The 20346-nt window shown below is 28.5% G+C and overlaps 1 protein-coding gene across 6 annotated transcripts in view; it reads right to left on the bottom strand.

Annotated features, from left to right (window-relative positions):
* Nucleotides 1–15031, bottom strand: part of LOC111632083 (DCN1-like protein 3) — a 41155-nt gene extending 26124 nt beyond the window's left edge. For 4 of the 6 annotated variants that reach the window (XM_023376439.1, XM_023376443.1, XM_023376438.1 and 1 more), the window contains exon 1: nt 14875–15031. The gene's annotated coding sequence lies outside the window, so the exon portion shown is untranslated. Of the gene's footprint in view, nt 1–7282; nt 7415–13561; nt 13580–14874 lie in introns of those variants that run through there. The other 2 variants (XM_023376440.1, XM_023376441.1) reach the window with 2 other exon arrangements.
* Nucleotides 15032–20346: the final 5315 nt, after the last annotated feature.

Raw genomic sequence — 20346 nt, 5'->3', positions numbered from 1 at the left:
GAGGTTCTTGATTGAATGTATAAATATATCACTTTCTCAAATGGTTAAATGGATTTCAATACATTATATTATTTCAAAAAATAACTGACCATTTGAAAAAGTATTATTTTATTCATACATTATGCAGAAGAGAAATCTAGCTTTATGATATTATGACACATCAAAATAAGATATACTGCAGGTTTTAGAAAAAATTCCACACGATATGTACTTTCCAGTTCCATATAAAAAAATTTGAAGTAAACTATTTCAAAAAGTAAATAAATAAAACTATACAAGGCTTGTAGTATTGGACCAATGAATAATATTACAAAGCAACTAATCAGAAAAATCTAATACATAAATTCAGTGTTGTCGTGCTTAAAAGTCATTAACTTCTACTGCATACACAAGAGAATAAATTAATGATAAATTTCTATAGCTGTTTACATTAGAGATGCAATGAATAGTGATTTGGCCAAGTATCAAATATGCAAATATAGATAATGGATGATCAAATAATCAAAATTTTAAAGTAGTTCTATTTAAAAATCCACTTAAAATTGTGGATATAAGCCGAAATGATTTAAAATAAGATTTTTTTTTTTTAATGTTACAATAAAACTTTATAAATAGAGTTTACAGAAATAATAATAGTAAATATGTATGTACTTATCTCTATGACAAATAATTATTACAACAAAAATATATTTTTAATAAGTGGTCCATGCAAGTTATCTTTTGAATGTGATCTGTAAACACTGCACAGGCTATAATGTACTGTACCAATACCTACTTTTAATACAGACTGTTCTTGCTTACAAGATATTTAGAACTATTTGTTGAAACATGCACTTGATGATTTTTAGTATTAATTAATCAAACTTCTCAGCACATTCTTGTGAGTAGGTGGCGTTGAAAACCAACACTGCCCATGGGGGCAGCAGTTGGTCCTCAATGCCTCCTAAATTGGCATTGAACCAAAAAAAGCCTCCTTAGATCTTTTCAACACTCACCGGTTGGCGGTACCAACCCCTTAAGAACCACTGCTCTAGAGCCATCTTGTAGATGGTATGGAGTACATTACCACTAAGGCCATAATCACCAATTTAGTCTAGCCAGTCTCAATAGTGCTGTTATTATGAGATTCATTCTGGTATAGATGTTTCTCAAGCAATGTGTCAGAGTTGGAATATAGTTGAAATGGATTAATCCACTCCGTAAGAAAGAGGTAAGCATATAGAAAAGTGACATCATTAGCTGGTTATTTATGCTAATCAATAAGAGCTGGACAAACTTATGATGGTTTGAAGTTCTAATTTTGAGTTTAGAAATTTCAAACTTCAAGGTAAAAAATAGCAGACCTATGTCTGATCAAGTAGACATTCAACTGTGTTGTAAAACAATAAAAAATGGTAATAAATTTTAAGTAATATGAGAAGATCCACAATGTGGAATTTTTCCATATTTTTCATGACTTCATCCTTTAATATCCTCTATCAACTCTCCATCTTCTCTATTCTCACTTTCACATCCTCTTCTGTGCTGTATAATCACTTACATATTCAGGCCATCTCTGTAGTATTTCTTCTTCACTATTAATGTCCTTTTTATTTCTGCCTGATTGATTTAAACTAAATTTTTGTCCAATAGACTATTTTCTTTATTAAATCATATGCCATGTCAAACCTTTAATTCTTTCTAAGTTTTGCATTTCATCACATTCTCTTTTCATCCATTCAATTTTTGCTTTATCTGTTTTCCTTTTTAGGGAGTTGTTAGTTTCACAGTATCTTTTTTGTTTTTTTGCTCTTCTAAGTTTACATCACTATTTTTAATCATAATTATTAAAATAAAATGTTCATTTTTCAACAATGGTGTGGAAAAATATGTTCATAATTATAAAAATAACTTCAGCTATGCACTATATGGCTTTAAACATTGTTCTATTTAAAAGTCAACAGACTTCTAAATATAAACATCCTTAAACCTAATTAGTAGTTCTGGAGAGAGAGATTCCGGATAGCATAACTGCATAAGTTCAGACAGAGATCTGGGTAGCATAACTGACTTCTAAATTTATTTGTGCTTATAAGTGTTCAGAAATTGAGATATTTGAGATGATGTTAGTAAACAGTTTTACAAATCTAATTAGATACTGCTGGTTAATAGTTTTATAAATCTCATTATTGCTTATTTTAACATTTATTCATTAAGAAAGCTAAATATGTAATACAGTAGGGCGTCGTTTATCCGAAAGAATTCCAGTCAGCCTAAAGTATAATTTTTATTTGTTTTTATATTTTTCAATGTATTTATTTCATTTGTAAAACNTTTTTAATTATTATAAAATTAGCTTGTTATACTTATCATCACTTACAGGTTTTGTAAAAACCTGTAAGTGATAATAACAAGTAAAATCATCATTAATTCCAACCCTACTCAAGATATGATACATAACTCTCCCCTTTATCAACCAGAAGTTAATAACATCACTCTCATGCAAAATTTCAGAAATTTTTGACAAAAAAATACAGAAGTTATTATGCTGCAAAGAGTGTGAACAAAATCATGCCCTACACACTAACATTCATACATACAGAAAAAAAGGTTCTTTTTTTGTATTTCTCGACGTTTCAAGATACTGAGTCTAAAATGTAAAAATCTTGGGAGCCAATTTTTGACCGATCGCCAAACTTTCCCTCTATTATATATGACAGAGCCAGGAATAAATTATAGAAATAAGTCTGACATATAATGAGGGAAGTTAACAATATCAGCAAAAATTCATTATACAAAAACTGTAGATTTGAGAGTTTTAATCAAGATGAGAAAAGATTAAATATTCTTGGCAAAAGTATCTGTAAATATACAAATTAATTTTGCAACACTATAATGAAACGCTGCCTCATTGTATCCACAATCAAAACAATTCACAGATACAAAAGCATTCAAAAACATTTAATTTATAAAACTAAAACATGAATTATTATCATATATACATTAATTAATAAGCACACAATATTTTATTCTTAGTTAATATATTTTTTTCATTTTTATTTTCTTTCTTTTATAACTAAGTTTATATATAAATTTGTTTTCAGTTCATATAATTTTACATAAGCAGGATCTTAGGAAACATCAATACTTCTAAGATTCAGATGACACATTAATCTAAACTAAAAAACCATCATTAATCTAAATCAGGAGTCACCAAACTACAGCCCGCAAACTTGATTTGGCCCGCGAGATCAGTTCATCCAGCCTGCTGCCGCATTGTGCCACAAATGAGCTAAAATATAACTATTTATATATAAATATAGATCGTAGATGAACTTACAATGTAGAAAAAGTTCAAATAAGTGTAAGTAAAAATGCTGTGGAAAATGTTTGGTGACCCCCCAATCTAAATCAATAAACTTACATTCTTTATCCAATTATTAAAGAAAATCCATTGACAGTAAGGATTCTTGGTAAAGTATAACAATAGAAAAAGACTGCCTTTTAAGTTTAATTCATTTTATTAAGTACATAGATTTTGTAGAGTAAATATACTGTCCAGTAACATGGAAGAAGAAGATTCCATGCTACTGGACTGTTTGGTTCCTGGTGATTGAACAAGACCAGATATGTGAAAACGTTCTTAATATTCTTCAATGTATATATATTTCTTAAAAATGAATTACAGTTCTTCCAAATATTTCTCATTCACTGCTTAGTGAATTTGTTGGAACATCTTGGTTTTAACAACAAAAGTTTGTTCACAATGGATACTGTAACAACTGAAACACAAAATCAGGAGAATGATGTCAGAAATAACATTTTTAGTTTAGTATCACAGATTTCTTTTTGATTAGATTGTTACTAGGGCTGAGACCTGAGTATCTCATTTTATTCCACAAAATAATTACTCACTTAAGCAAATCACTTGAGTGGCATCATCCCATCTCACCCAAAAGCACAAAAATTCAAAAAGATATCATGGGTGACAGCCTTTTGATCAAAGTTCTCATAGTAGGTTTCTTGCCTATGGCACCATGAATAATGCAGAACAGTACTACAATACTCTCAAATGACTATGTGAAGCCATCCAAAGCTGATTGACAATGCCCATCCTTACTTAGTATTGTAATCCAAACTTTGCTGCACAATTTTGGTAGTTTTCAATCATCCACTCCATAGTCCATCCTATAGTCTGTACCTTGCACCACACAATTTTTCATCTTTTTATAAAAATCAAAAACTTCCTGAGCAAAAAAANAGTTCTATTTAAAAATCCACTTAAAATTGTGGATATAAGCCGAAATGATTTAAAATAAGATTTTTTTTTTTTAATGTTACAATAAAACTTTATAAATAGAGTTTACAGAACTTTTTAATTTCAATATAGCATACTTAAATAACACTATTTTTTAAAATAAAGTATAATAAAATTGTTAAAACTAATGTTTTCGTCTACATATTATTTATAAAGTTATTTAGCATTGCATATACAATAAAAATCTAATATTTAATCAATGTTTTTTTTTTAATTTTAAAAAATATAATTTAAAAAATTCCTTATAATTAGTAAAACTTGGCACCATATACATTCTTCTTGTTAAGATTACCAAATATTTAATTTTCTTTAATTTTAAAATGCTTTCAGCTAAACTGTCTTACATTAGATATTCTAAGAACAGCCTACATCAGGGGTGGCCAATATACGGCCTGTCTAACGAATTTATGTGGCCCGCGATTAATCTTTCAATATTAGCTACTTAAGTCTGAACAGCTTGATGAAAATTCTGATGCCTAAAAACAAAAAAAGGGTCAACAACTCACTGTGTGTTTAGAGTTAAAGCTCCATTACAAATCTCTTAAGTACAGCATAGAATGTTGACAATGCATGATAGTGTGAAAAATGTATCTGTAATCTCTATGTACAATTTAGTCTCTGTGGGGTGACACCACAATGAGATCTCACACCACCTGAAAATCTTCCTGGGGCAGCCTCTGATTTGGCCTGTGAAAAAAGTTCTCTTTCCAATTTGGCCCGGGGGCAAAAACTGTTGGCCACCCCTGGTCTACATTATATAATTTTTTAAAAATTTTCTTTTTTTATATTAAAAATATCTGTAAAACATACCAAAATGTGTTATAAAAACTGATTATTCTATCAATTATGTAACCTATATTTTGATGTATATTTTTTTATACACTAAAGAAATAATTTTTTTTTCTCAACTCTTATTTTAACACTCCTCTATCCATTTCTTATATTTTGTATCCTTTACTTTATTTCCTATAATTTTTAAAATATTTCTATAATGTATTAAGCTTATTTTGGCTTTCGAATAATCAAAAGAATATACATAATTCATTTCAGGAATCATAATAGTACATAAGTTGCTGGATTTTCTGTTATTGATTATTCAGTAACGAAATGCTTAACTTTCCTGGCAACATTTAAAACTGCATATGACACTATCTGTTATGATATTTTATTTTTAAAACTTTTATATTTTTAATTATTATAAAATTAGCTTGTTATACTTATCATCACTTACAGGTTTTGTAAAAACCTGTAAGTGATAATAACAAGTAAAATCATCATTAATTCCAACCCTACTCAAGATATGATACATAACTCTCCCCTTTATCAACCAGAAGTTAATAACATCACTCTCATGCAAAATTTCAGAAATTTTTGACAAAAAAATACAGAAGTTATTATGCTGCAAAGAGTGTGAACAAAATCATGCCCTACACACTAACATTCATACATACAGAAAAAAAGGTTCTTTTTTTGTATTTCTCGACGTTTCAAGATACTGAGTCTAAAATGTAAAAATCTTGGGAGCCAATTTTTGACCGATCGCCAAACTTTCCCTCTATTATATATAACAGAGCCAGGAATAAATTATAGAAACAAGTCTGACATATAATGAGGGAAGTTAACAATATCAGCAAAAATTCATTATACAAAAACTGTAGATTTGAGAGTTTTAATCAAGATGAGAAAAGATTAAATATTCTTGGCAAAAGTATCTGTAAATATACAAATTAATTTTGCAACACTATAATGAAACGCTGCCTCATTGTATCCACAATCAAAACAATTCACAGATACAAAAGCATTCAAAAACATTTAATTTATAAAACTAAAACATGAATTATTATCATATATACATTAATTAATAAGCACACAATATTTTATTCTTAGTTAATATATTTTTTTCATTTTTATTTTCTTTCTTTTATAACTAAGTTTATATATAAATTTGTTTTCAGTTCATATAATTTTACATAAGCAGGATCTTAGGAAACATCAATACTTCTAAGATTCAGATGACACATTAATCTAAACTAAAAAACCATCATTAATCTAAATCAGGAGTCACCAAACTACAGCCCGCAAACTTGATTTGGCCCGCGAGATCAGTTCATCCAGCCTGCTGCCGCATTGTGCCACAAATGAGCTAAAATATAACTATTTATATATAAATATAGATCGTAGATGAACTTACAATGTAGAAAAAGTTCAAATAAGTGTAAGTAAAAATGCTGTGGAAAATGTTTGGTGACCCCCCAATCTAAATCAATAAACTTACATTCTTTATCCAATTATTAAAGAAAATCCATTGACAGTAAGGATTCTTGGTAAAGTATAACAATAGAAAAAGACTGCCTTTTAAGTTTAATTCATTTTATTAAGTACATAGATTTTGTAGAGTAAATATACTGTCCAGTAACATGGAAGAAGAAGATTCCATGCTACTGGACTGTTTGGTTCCTGGTGATTGAACAAGACCAGATATGTGAAAACGTTCTTAATATTCTTCAATGTATATATATTTCTTAAAAATGAATTACAGTTCTTCCAAATANCACCACTGATGAAATAAAATGATGTTTGTTTATTCTTTATTACAAGCCACGCATTTTTATGTATTCTAAGAAATTATATGTAAAAAAAATTTGCTCACAGGTGTTGATGTCTGTTTAATAACAATAATAATAGGTTAGTAGCACTCCATAGTCCATCCTATAGTCTGTACCTTGCACCACACAATTTTTCATCTTTTTATAAAAATCAAAAACTTCCTGAGCAAAAAAATTTTGAAAGTGATGATGATTTAAGACAATGGATCAACAGTTGGTTAAACAAACTGGGAGCAGACGAGTATATTAGGAAATTCATGGCTTGTGGATAGATACAATAAATGCTTAAATAAAGGAGTTAATTATATAAAGAAATAGACTAATGTATGTCATATTTAAAAGAATAAAAATTTTTTGAATACTTTTTCAAATTGCTTACAGCTAAATTGTCATTATTTTCTGGATGACCCTTGTAGTTACATATTGGTAGATTGTAGAGGGGCCTGAGTTAGAAATGTGCTTGAAATGAAATCCATCCCTGCATCTCTTGAATGGTCTTGTTACGCTTAGTCTACATATTAGAAAGTAAATTAATTCCAATAAAGTCAAAAATAAAAGTTTTGCCAAACAAAGTACAGTATGATAAATAATCTGACAAATCATTTGATAACACTAATGCATCAGAATGATGTATATATTAGTAGAAGTTTGATCATTAAGCTAATTTGCTTTATTCTAAATATGAAAATGAGAGAAAGCTCAGAGAAAAATACATTATTATATTGATAAAGCACTAGGTAATTAGATAACATAATAAATAAATAAATCTTTTAAAATACAGCAAAAATTTTTAATAAATTTTTCATAATAAATGTTTCGGCTACATCAATAGCCGTAGGTTTGAATATAGAGCACTGCTACAAGCATTATAGAATAAATTTAAATTTAAAATGACAAAATTTGTTAAAAATAAATTTAATTTAAAATAAAATATGATAAGATTAATGAATATAAAATTAATTGTGGCTTGTGATAAATGATATTTAAATATAATAAATATTAAGTTGCACAATGTTTATAAACACATGTCTTGCAAATGTAACAAAGCATTTAAGTTTGTTGTTATTTATATAAACTAGAGATGTGAGCATCATTCATGCATTGTATAGTATCTGCACCCCAAATGGTTTTAAGACAGATACCTTTAAGTCTGTGTTTATAAATTTGATGACCTCTATAAACATACTACAGACATTGTTTCTGTAATATGTCCAATGTCTCTGCTAAATCCAGTTTACAGAATGGCATGTAGCCATGGGCTTATTACATTGCAGTTTAAACTTCATTGCAAAGACACAAACTGTCAATTTTTTAACCCAGTCTAAACAAACTTTGGAGAAACTTTAGCTAATATATTTACTGCTGTTACTCCCAGCTTTTGAATATTGATGAATCAATCACATAAATCATTTCATTACATCACAAAAGTGAAAAAGCATACAAACATACTTTACCAGAAAAAAAAAACGCATTTTTGCTAAATTAATTTGGAAANAAAAAAAAAAAAAAAAAAAAAAAAAAAAAAAAAAAGAATAAATAGTTAAATATAATTCATAAATCAGAAATAGAGAGTTGTAACCAGAAGAAATTGTTACAGATTACATTTTATATTTTATCAAATAGAAAATTTAAAAAACTAGGATTTCTAAACTAGAAACAATAAATAATTGCCTTAATTTTGTTTTTATTCATATTTTGCACCTATAAAAGTAAAAATTAATTTAGGCTTTTATCAGGTTCACATTTGCTCTGAATTATAAAAATCACAATTTATTTAGTGATTTGGATTGTTTTCACTATTTTAATTTTATAGAGAGCTTATACAATGATTTCTCTATCAAATGAATATATATTCACATTGCATTCTAATAAAAGTTGACTTCTTAACTGATTTAGCATCCATCTCACTGTGTTATTGACTTTATGGAGTCATTGGAAGTAAAATAAAGTTTTAATCAATGAATATGTTTTACAATAAAAAACACACCTTCAACAATCCAGCAAATAAAATAAAACGTTTTAGATTGTTTTTAACCAATGTTCCTCAGTTACCATAAAACAGTACATTTTCTCGTATTTATTTATCCAGTATGTAGTACAATATATGAGAATATGTTTTAAATGTAATGTATTGTATTAAAAAATTGTGTGTGAAATTGATTAATGGCAAATGTGAAATGTGGCATCACAAGGATCATTCCCCTACTATCATCATATTGCATCATATTCTGAACTACTCTCTCCCCATAAGGCATAACATCATTTATGGATAGCCCCATCTACTATAATACTATATAACCAGAAAATATATTATTAATTAAATATAATCTCAGTTAATCAACTATATTCAACTGATCAAAAAATGTATCTAAATGTGTCTCTTTTTATCTCTTGTAACTAAAAGTTTCTCTCTTCTATTTATTGAAAAACATCAAATGTTGATGAGTTACTTAAATTCTGTAGTTAAATAAATTTCTAATGTAAAAAAACATTGAAAATTTAGGTAATACAGTACAAAATTTATTTGCTCATGCACTATATAGTTTAATACAGTTATCAATTGTGTTATAGTTTAATACAGTTATCAATTTCTGATTGCAGTGCAAAATGATGATTTTTGTCAAAAGTATCCAGAGAGTAAAGTTTCTAATAAGTGTTAAATAAACAAACTGGTGACAAAATTAACAGTTTCATTCACAACAAGAAATACAAAAGATCCACCAGAGTACTGTTTTATTATATTATTGTCAAGTAAGGACTAAGTCCTTACTTGACAATAATATAATAAAATAGTATAATATAAGGACATAAAGGCAATTGAATTAATCCATGAGACTACATTGCATTTTGTACTGTATATCTTGTAGTAATAACAAACAAACAGTAGTAATAAAGTATAGCTTAATTTTGCCTAGAGGTTGGTAAGGTTTTAGTCCTGTTCCGAGATAATTCTTTTCTTCCAGAACTTTCTAAATTAAATATTAGATATATTTATAATTTTGTATATCTTAATATTTATAAGCTAAATATCATTTGATTTTTCATATTTTTTACAGATGTATATATACAGTATATAAATAAAAAAAACCATGCCAGAATGAAAGTCAATTCCAACTGAATGCAATAGAGTGCAGTATAAAATATTCTGGTCAGCATGATTATAGTCATCAAAATGAAAGAAATGAGGTCAGCTAGAGTGAGTAACCTATACTGTTCACATAGGGATAAAGGGGTAAGAAAGATAAAAGGAGTATATGTCTGGCTGAGGGCCTGTGAGTAACATTAGAACTACTTCCTGTCACATGCTAAGTTACCCAATATGGTAGCAAGCAAGGGAAGACACTTCATTCTGATGCTTGAAAAATTGCTGAAAATGTGAGATGGCTTACTTTCTTTGCAAAATATCTACATCCATATTCCAACCATCAACACTAGGAATGTATCTACATCCCATACTGCCATCTTAATGTTATGATTAAATTTTTTTCTATTATAAAATAAAATAATAGAAAATAATATTTTATTTTATATTATTTATTCATTCCAGTATAAGTTCTTGTTTTTATTTATTTTTTTCTATTGCCATCAGATATCAGTCAATAAACTTGAGGATTAACTAAATCTTCCCACAACTGATTACCTGTATATACTAATAAATAACACCAACAAAACCCTCAAAAATATACCAGAAAATATAATTTAATATAAATATGCTACAACAAACATTTTCAATCTGAATAGGATCTGCTTTGGGTCAAAGTGTTCAATAGAATTAAAAAGCTAAAATATCAAATTTAAATTTTTAAAATTGCTGGAACAATTGAATATTAGAACAAGTATAAAAATCACATCTATGCATTAACAATAACAATAAAAATTTAACAAATATATTTGAGATTTGGGATTAATTAATAAGGGAATTAATTGATTTTTATTTCTTATTAATGTTGTCAGAATCATCAAAAATTTTTATATTAATTTCTCGAAAATCGAAAACATTTGTCGTAGCATATTTATATTAAATTATATCTGCTGATATATTTTAAGGTTTTGTTGGTGTTATTAAACTTGGAGATAAACTTTTTCTTCATTTACACAGATTTAAAGCTATTTGTAAATAATACTCTATTTTAACTAATCTTACTGGTTACAGGTGGCATTTAGTATTGTTTTATCTGTTATATTTTAACGGGTATGTTATTTACTTGTTGCATAGGGAGGCTGCACATATTACCTATGAAATATCACCTGTATCATCAATAAATAAAATAAATAAATATTTTGAAAGGAGAAAGCAGCATATTCCCCTTTCCTCTCTACTACATGAACAATATAAATTACCTACACTAGCTGATCTCATTTCTCTTCTTTAAATTGGATGACTATAGTGATTTATATGATTATATGGTAGTCTAAATCAGTGTTCCGCAACCGGTGTGCCGCAGCACACTGATGTGCCGTCACATGATGAAAGGTGTGACGTGAACTTTTACATATTTTGTTAATTTAAAATTTTATTTATATATTTTTATCACAGTTGTTGTGTTTCTTATACTTGTATTTCATTCTCTGCCGCAGTACTGATGAAATAAGATGATGTTTGTTTATTCTTTATTACAAGCCACGCATTTTTATGTATTCTAAGAAATTATATGTAAAAAAAATTTGCTCACAGGTGTTGATGTCTGTTTAATAACAATAATAATAGGTTAGTAGCATTACGTAATTTTATTAATAGTATCATATCATACGTTTTTGAGGGAAATAACATTTTGGTGTGCCGTGGTGAAGTCATGGGTGTGCCGCAAGTAGAAAAAGGTTGCGGAACACTAGTCTAAATTACATATGTTTGAAAGTAAAGATTGATCTGAATGAATAATTGATAGTTGGTATGCCCAGTATGCATAAGGTGTATCATTCAAATCCCATTCTAGCTCAATCATTTATATCAGACAGCCTGATTTAATTTATTACTCTATTTTAATTATTAAATATACAAGGTAGGAACATTGCCTATCTCTAGTATCAAATTATAAAAGTAAGTAAAAAATCTTCAGATAATAGAGAGGTTGCGGCTGACGTTTTCAGTGCGAAAACATGTATGTCGGACGTTCAGTGCCGCCTTCCGGTAAGCCTAGAAGTTTGACAATGGTGTTTGGAACATCGAGCATGATTCCACTGACATTCCAAATGCCATTGTCAAACTTCTAGGCTTACCGGAAGGTGGCGCCGAACGTCCAACGTACGTTTTCGCAATGAAAACGTTGGTCACAACCTCAGATATGAGAGAGGTCTCATATCTTTAAAATTTTGATATTTAATTTTCTCTTTTTTACTTTATTTTTTTGCTCTTCCACTAGACACTGAGAGGATCCTTTATCCATACCCATTGTTTGGCTAAATCCACAATGGAAATAATCAGGTAGTGAAGAATGGGGCCTAGCACATCCAAGACAAACAATCCACAAAAAAGTCTTGAGGGTTTTTTGACCATCTGAATTCACTCCCAGATTGCTCAAAGCAATAGGTTAACATCTTAACTGCCTCATCTTAACATCCTGCTGTCCACATTTGATTTACATTTATATACTAGGTAGAATTTTTGTTAAACATTTTATATCTATATTTTATTTTTGATTATATAAAGTTACTTTTGAAGTAAATCTTTGTAATATCACTATCTTAATAAAGTAAATAAGAATTTTTTAAAATTTCTTTAACAGATCATAAATTTTAAAAGTTATGTATTTATCATCAGGTTTCTAATGCATGAAAACCTGATGATAACTGTTAAAAACGGAATAAAATGTTCATTGTATAGAGAATTATTGCAGGTTTTAGGTAATTAATTATTTATTTATTGAATTCTACACCAGTAATATCATGAAGATTGTAAAAGATCAAAAATGCAGAAAACCAGAAAAAAGAATTTATAAAATTTTTCATAACCAGAATAATTTATATTTATGAAAAGATTTAGATTTAAAATTTCTATAAAGTCAGATTGAAAACATGTTTATATTATTTAAGTTGTAACACAAAACAAAGAACATTTTTAAATATGTTTATATACTTTTATGTGTAAATATAAAAATCTATTCATAATTATTTATAGTTGGCAGGTGTGAAATGTCACACAAAATATAATTTATTCTTACAAAAATAACAATGATGGAATTAATAGGTTGAACAAATCAATCTTACATTCTAAGTCTAAATGCATATTAAAAACATATTTAAAAAAGTAAGAATCTAATTTTTATTAAAGTAAATATGTAGATCAAATCATGCTTTGCACATTCATTCAACCTCATATTAATTCTACTTTCAATTATCTTTATATAAAAGATAGAGGTTAATCCTGATAAGTAAAGCAAATCAACTAAACAAAGCAAAAAAAATTTTTTTTTGCTTCTTACAGATTTAAGACTTTAATTAACAGGCATTTTCATTAATAATTAAAAAGTAATATGACATAAAACTAATGTTACAAATATTTCACAAAACATTTCGCCAAAAGACTAAATTTTAATTCATTGAAAATTCTCTATAAACTTACAATTAGAAAAACTAATAACAAAAGTTATATTTTTTGCATTAATTGATAGAAAATTAAAAGGAAATACTTTAATTTTTATAAAAGAAAATTTATATTTACTTATTTCTGATAAAACTGGACTTTTATTCGTGTTATTACAAACATCTGTATAACAATGATCATGAATAAATACAAAATTTTCATTAAAATTATTAATAAAACTATATAGATATTTTAAATAGATAACTTTCACAAACAGTTTAGATAAAATTAAGGTAATTGATTATCATCCATAAAATATCTTTTCCGGTTATTGCATAATATTTGTTAAACGACATTACTGCACCTTGTAAAACAATTTGTATTAAGTGTTTTACCTGACAGATATCACATTTAAAGATTAGATTGCTAATCAATAAATATACCCATCCTTTTCTATTATGAAAATACGAAAACTTTATTTTTTCATAACAAAAATACTTCTTTGTATAAAACTTGAAAAACTTTTTCTTTCCGTCAATTTGACATTTACCTCACTTCGTTAAGAACTAACTTATATATAAATGCATTTGGTATTTAAATTTTAGAAATTCTGTGAAACTGTTTAAAAATCATTAACATTTAACTCGACATTTTTATAAAAGGGTAATTCGTATATTTTATATTCTACAATGACGATATTACTATTCTTTCTTGTAATTTTTTTAAAAAACAAACAAATAATCAAAGTTGTAATAAAAAAATTAAGTAATTTAACAAGAAATTTGCCATTTATTTAATAACAAAACAGTAATTTAACTTAATTTACTACAGTCGACCCCCTACCTGTTGATTTTTCCATTTTATATGAATTCCATGTTGTACGAGTCACTTAGATTTTACAAATTCGTGAGCCGTTCACCGCCCGGCACACGTATTTGTAAAATCTAAGTGACTCGTACAACATGGAATTCATATAAAATGGAAAAATCAAGTGTTATAGGGGGGTCGACTGTACACAATAATGAAGGGGTGTAAATAGCAACTTTTAATCAAAACTGTATGTAAATTAAAGCAATTTAAACAGACTTTTACTGATGAACAGTTCAATAAATATATAAATAATTGCATGAAATTATAAAATGTCTTTAATATAATTTATTTATATAATAATTAACTTAAAATATAAATAATACATTTATTTATTATTTTATAATTTAACCATCAACTATAAAACACAAATCAAAGATAAACATTGATAATAAATATTGAAAATTGATATATTTATAAATAAAATGTATGTTTAAGTATTTATATATAAAGATAGGAACAGAAATCAGTCAAAATTTATATAAATTTTGAGTTTTTTGTATATTAAAATCTTAAAAAAGTACTATTTTGACAGAGGATTTTTGAAACGATTACGTGATTATATTCTACGAATATATTGTCACCTTTTAAGTATAAGTATTCCTGGTGTCGAATTTAATGGGCACCACAACTCCCGCAGATAACTTCATTTTCTTTTTACATTTTTCGGTCTTTCCATCCTCGCGCCACAAAACAACCCCATCACCAACAGCACGCAACAAAAGTTAATAGAGGGAGCTACTATAGTAATAAAAACCGAAACTATGGAATAAATATATTCTGTATATATTCATTTATTATTATTTTCTCCTCTTGTTAATTTTAAAAAATTATTTTATATATTTTAATTAATAATACTAATATTATTATTATTATTAGATCAAATCAACGTATCGTTTTCGTATTTTAAACCATTCGATACTGATCATTCATGATCGGATGGCCGAGCGGTTAAGGTGGCAGCTTACCGCTCTGGGGGACCAGAGAGCGAATCCGATCGGGCCAAGGAATCCCCAGGAATTTTTCGGGGGTGGTCCGTTCGGATATGTCGGGCCCCGTCCCTCACCACCCGGTCGCACCATTGTGGGTCTGGCCGAACCTATAATGGGCCTGCTATAAGAGGCCCTCCTAGTTCCCACAGGGCGGAAAGAGTATTAAAAATATATATATATATATATATCAATTTATTCATTTGTGTGATATATTATGCATTAATCCGGTTAATTATGTTAGAAAATAATACAAAAATCGATTGGGATAACTGTTTATAAACAGAAAATATTTAATTATTTGTTAAAAATTAAATATAATTATTGAGATTTTTCGATACAGTCCGTATTCGTTCTCGGATCCCAAAAGCGGTAGGCTGTCACCTTTAACATCTCGGCCATTTGGCTGCTGTAAAAACAGCATTATACGAATAAGAACTACCAAAGACCCTAAGTTACCTTCGGGCCCGAGGAAAATTCTCTGCTCTCCGCTCCCGACAGACCTGCAGATCGTCCATAAACAATTCCTAGAGTTCTTGATCTGAACTCGGAGCTTTGTTCCTCAAATGGATCGTCTTGGCCATCCCGCCGTTATGGGAGGATCAGTAGCGTAGCGTAGTGGGGGCGGCAGGGGCGGCTGACACCCATGCTACACCACTGGGTAAAATGTATTAATTAATGTAATATATCACCACTTATCTAATAACTTCCTTCTAGAAATCAAAGCTAACTTCAGTTTCTCAACGATACTTGAAATCTTCGAGCGTAATGAAAGATCAGATAGCATTTAACACCTTCAGCTAACTTAAGTTTGATGATTTCCAAATACTTGCAATAAAACATGCGGATTCGATTTCGGACCGACAAACCGAAACAAGCTCCGAGGATAATATTAAAAAATCTGTTTCTTCACATAAATACAGTAGATGTTATAATTGTTGTATTCTTACACGAAGCCGATTACGCTGTTCGACCGGGACTTAACGGCCAAACAGCGTAATCTGACCAAAATTGACATTAGCAGTTATATTAATTTAATAGAAACAATGAATAAGTTTGAAAGAACAAAACAGACAGTTGGTTTAAAAAAAAAAAAAGATATCATTAAATTATAATGGATGTGATATTTTCGTACGATATTCTATAAAGAATTTTAATTACACTATGAAGGATTCTATCAATTTATTCAGGATTCGATAACATCTCGAATCAGCATCGTACGGCTAATTAACGTATTTGTACTATTTCATGCCCTGTACGATGTATGATAATTTCAGAAATACGCGTTACTCCCAAATAACCGTTAATTATTGAAAAAATCCAATTCGTAATCACCTTTTCTGTACCTACTGCACGTCAACATCAAACGTAGAAGGTACTGTAGCCTTATATACGCCATTCAGAGGGATCCTACCTTTCTCTACTGTCTATCTCCTCTCCCTATTTCTTCCCCTCCCCTTTCCCTTACTCTCTTTTCTGCCGGCTAAACACTACGTGTACGGCCGATGTCTTTCTTGTATGTATGTATGTATGTAGTACTGTACCTATCGCCTTCTCATTGATATTTCGTGTCTTTTTCTCCGCTAGAGAACTATTATTCGGAAGTTTTTACTTGTTAAATTACTTACTACTGTATACTTTCGATTTATAAAGCGCATATTTTTCTTACTTTTCGAGACTGCTAACTGCTATACTTTTAAACCTATAAAATGCTCAAATTGTTGTGCAAAGACAATTTCTACGAGTAAACGTTCTGTCAACATGCCATTATGCTTCTACCTGTACAAAACATAGCTACTATATTAATACATTTTATTGCGGAGTAGTCTAGAACAGAAGCATTTTTGACATAGATCTATGTTTAAATTGTATGATAAAGGTAAATTTTAGATCAGGGGTGTCCAACCCGCGGCCCGGGGGCCGCATGCGGCCCAATAAACGTGTAAACAAAACCGACAGATTTTATTTTATTTTATTTTTTGCTCTGAATTATAAAAATCACAATTTATTTAGTGATTTGGATTGTTTTCACTATTTTAATTTTATAGAGAGCTTATACAATGATTTCTCTATCAAATGAATATATATTCACATTGCATTCTAATAAAAGTTGACTTCTTAACTGATTTAGCATCCATCTCACTGTGTTATTGACTTTATGGAGTCATTGGAAGTAAAATAAAGTTTTAATCAATGAATATGTTTTACAGTAAAAAACACACCTTCAACAATCCAGCAAATAAAATAAAACGTTTTAGATTGTTTTTAACCAATGTTCCTCAGTTACCATAAAACAGTACATTTTCTCGTATTTATTTATCCAGTATGTAGTACAATATATGAGAATATGTTTTAAATGTAATGTATTGTATTAAAAAATTGTGTGTGAAATTGATTAATGGCAAATGTGAAATGTGGCATCACAAGGATCATTCCCCTACTATCATCATATTGCATCATATTCTGAACTACTCTCTCCCCATAAGGCATAACATCATTTATGGATAGCCCCATCTACTATAATACTATATAACCAGAAAATATATTATTAATTAAATATAATCTCAGTTAATCAACTATATTCAACTGATCAAAAAATGTATCTAAATGTGTCTCTTTTTATCTCTTGTAACTAAAAGTTTCTCTCTTCTATTTATTGAAAAACATCAAATGTTGATGAGTTACTTAAATTCTGTAGTTAAATAAATTTCTAATGTAAAAAAACATTGAAAATTTAGGTAATACAGTACAAAATTTATTTGCTCATGCACTATATAGTTTAATACAGTTATCAATTGTGTTATAGTTTAATACAGTTATCAATTTCTGATTGCAGTGCAAAATGATGATTTTTGTCAAAAGTATCCAGAGAGTAAAGTTTCTAATAAGTGTTAAATAAACAAACTGGTGACAAAATTAACAGTTTCATTCACAACAAGAAATACAAAAGATCCACCAGAGTACTGTTTTATTATATTATTGTCAAGTAAGGACTAAGTCCTTACTTGACAATAATATAATAAAATAGTATAATATAAGGACATAAAGGCAATTGAATTAATCCATGAGACTACATTGCATTTTGTACTGTATATCTTGTAGTAATAACAAACAAACAGTAGTAATAAAGTATAGCTTAATTTTGCCTAGAGGTTGGTAAGGTTTTAGTCCTGTTCCGAGATAATTCTTTTCTTCCAGAACTTTCTAAATTAAATATTAGATATATTTATAATTTTGTATATCTTAATATTTATAAGCTAAATATCATTTGATTTTTCATATTTTTTACAGATGTATATATACAGTATATAAATAAAAAAAACCATGCCAGAATGAAAGTCAATTCCAACTGAATGCAATAGAGTGCAGTATAAAATATTCTGGTCAGCATGATTATAGTCATCAAAATGAAAGAAATGAGGTCAGCTAGAGTGAGTAACCTATACTGTTCACATAGGGATAAAGGGGTAAGAAAGATAAAAGGAGTATATGTCTGGCTGAGGGCCTGTGAGTAACATTAGAACTACTTCCTGTCACATGCTAAGTTACCCAATATGGTAGCAAGCAAGGGAAGACACTTCATTCTGATGCTTGAAAAATTGCTGAAAATGTGAGATGGCTTACTTTCTTTGCAAAATATCTACATCCATATTCCAACCATCAACACTAGGAATGTATCTACATCCCATACTGCCATCTTAATGTTATGATTAAATTTTTTTCTATTATAAAATAAAATAATAGAAAATAATATTTTATTTTATATTATTTATTCATTCCAGTATAAGTTCTTGTTTTTATTTATTTTTTTCTATTGCCATCAGATATCAGTCAATAAACTTGAGGATTAACTAAATCTTCCCACAACTGATTACCTGTATATACTAATAAATAACACCAACAAAACCCTCAAAAATATACCAGAAAATATAATTTAATATAAATATGCTACAACAAACATTTTCAATCTGAATAGGATCTGCTTTGGGTCAAAGTGTTCAATAGAATTAAAAAGCTAAAATATCAAATTTAAATTTTTAAAATTGCTGGAACAATTGAATATTAGAACAAGTATAAAAATCACATCTATGCATTAACAATAACAATAAAAATTTAACAAATATATTTGAGATTTGGGATTAATTAATAAGGGAATTAATTGATTTTTATTTCTTATTAATGTTGTCAGAATCATCAAAAATTTTTATATTAATTTCTCGAAAATCGAAAACATTTGTCGTAGCATATTTATATTAAATTATATCTGCTGATATATTTTAAGGTTTTGTTGGTGTTATTAAACTTGGAGATAAACTTTTTCTTCATTTACACAGATTTAAAGCTATTTGTAAATAATACTCTATTTTAACTAATCTTACTGGTTACAGGTGGCATTTAGTATTGTTTTATCTGTTATATTTTAACGGGTATGTTATTTACTTGTTGCATAGGGAGGCTGCACATATTACCTATGAAATATCACCTGTATCATCAATAAATAAAATAAATAAATATTTTGAAAGGAGAAAGCAGCATATTCCCCTTTCCTCTCTACTACATGAACAATATAAATTACCTACACTAGCTGATCTCATTTCTCTTCTTTAAATTGGATGACTATAGTGATTTATATGATTATATGGTAGTCTAAATCAGTGTTCCGCAACCGGTGTGCCGCAGCACACTGATGTGCCGTCACATGATGAAAGGTGTGACGTGAACTTTTACATATTTTGTTAATTTAAAATTTTATTTATATATTTTTATCACAGTTGTTGTGTTTCTTATACTTGTATTTCATTCTCTGCCGCAGTACTGATGAAATAAGATGATGTTTGTTTATTCTTTATTACAAGCCACGCATTTTTATGTATTCTAAGAAATTATATGTAAAAAAAATTTGCTCACAGGTGTTGATGTCTGTTTAATAACAATAATAATAGGTTAGTAGCATTACGTAATTTTATTAATAGTATCATATCATACGTTTTTGAGGGAAATAACATTTTGGTGTGCCGTGGTGAAGTCATGGGTGTGCCGCAAGTAGAAAAAGGTTGTGGAACACTG

This window comes from Centruroides sculpturatus, unplaced genomic scaffold (assembly GCF_000671375.1).
Source record: "Centruroides sculpturatus isolate CEXI.00-Female unplaced genomic scaffold, Cexi_2.0 scaffold806, whole genome shotgun sequence".
Taxonomy (NCBI): domain Eukaryota; kingdom Metazoa; phylum Arthropoda; class Arachnida; order Scorpiones; family Buthidae; genus Centruroides; species Centruroides sculpturatus.
This window is presented reverse-complemented; position numbering and strand designations above follow the sequence as displayed.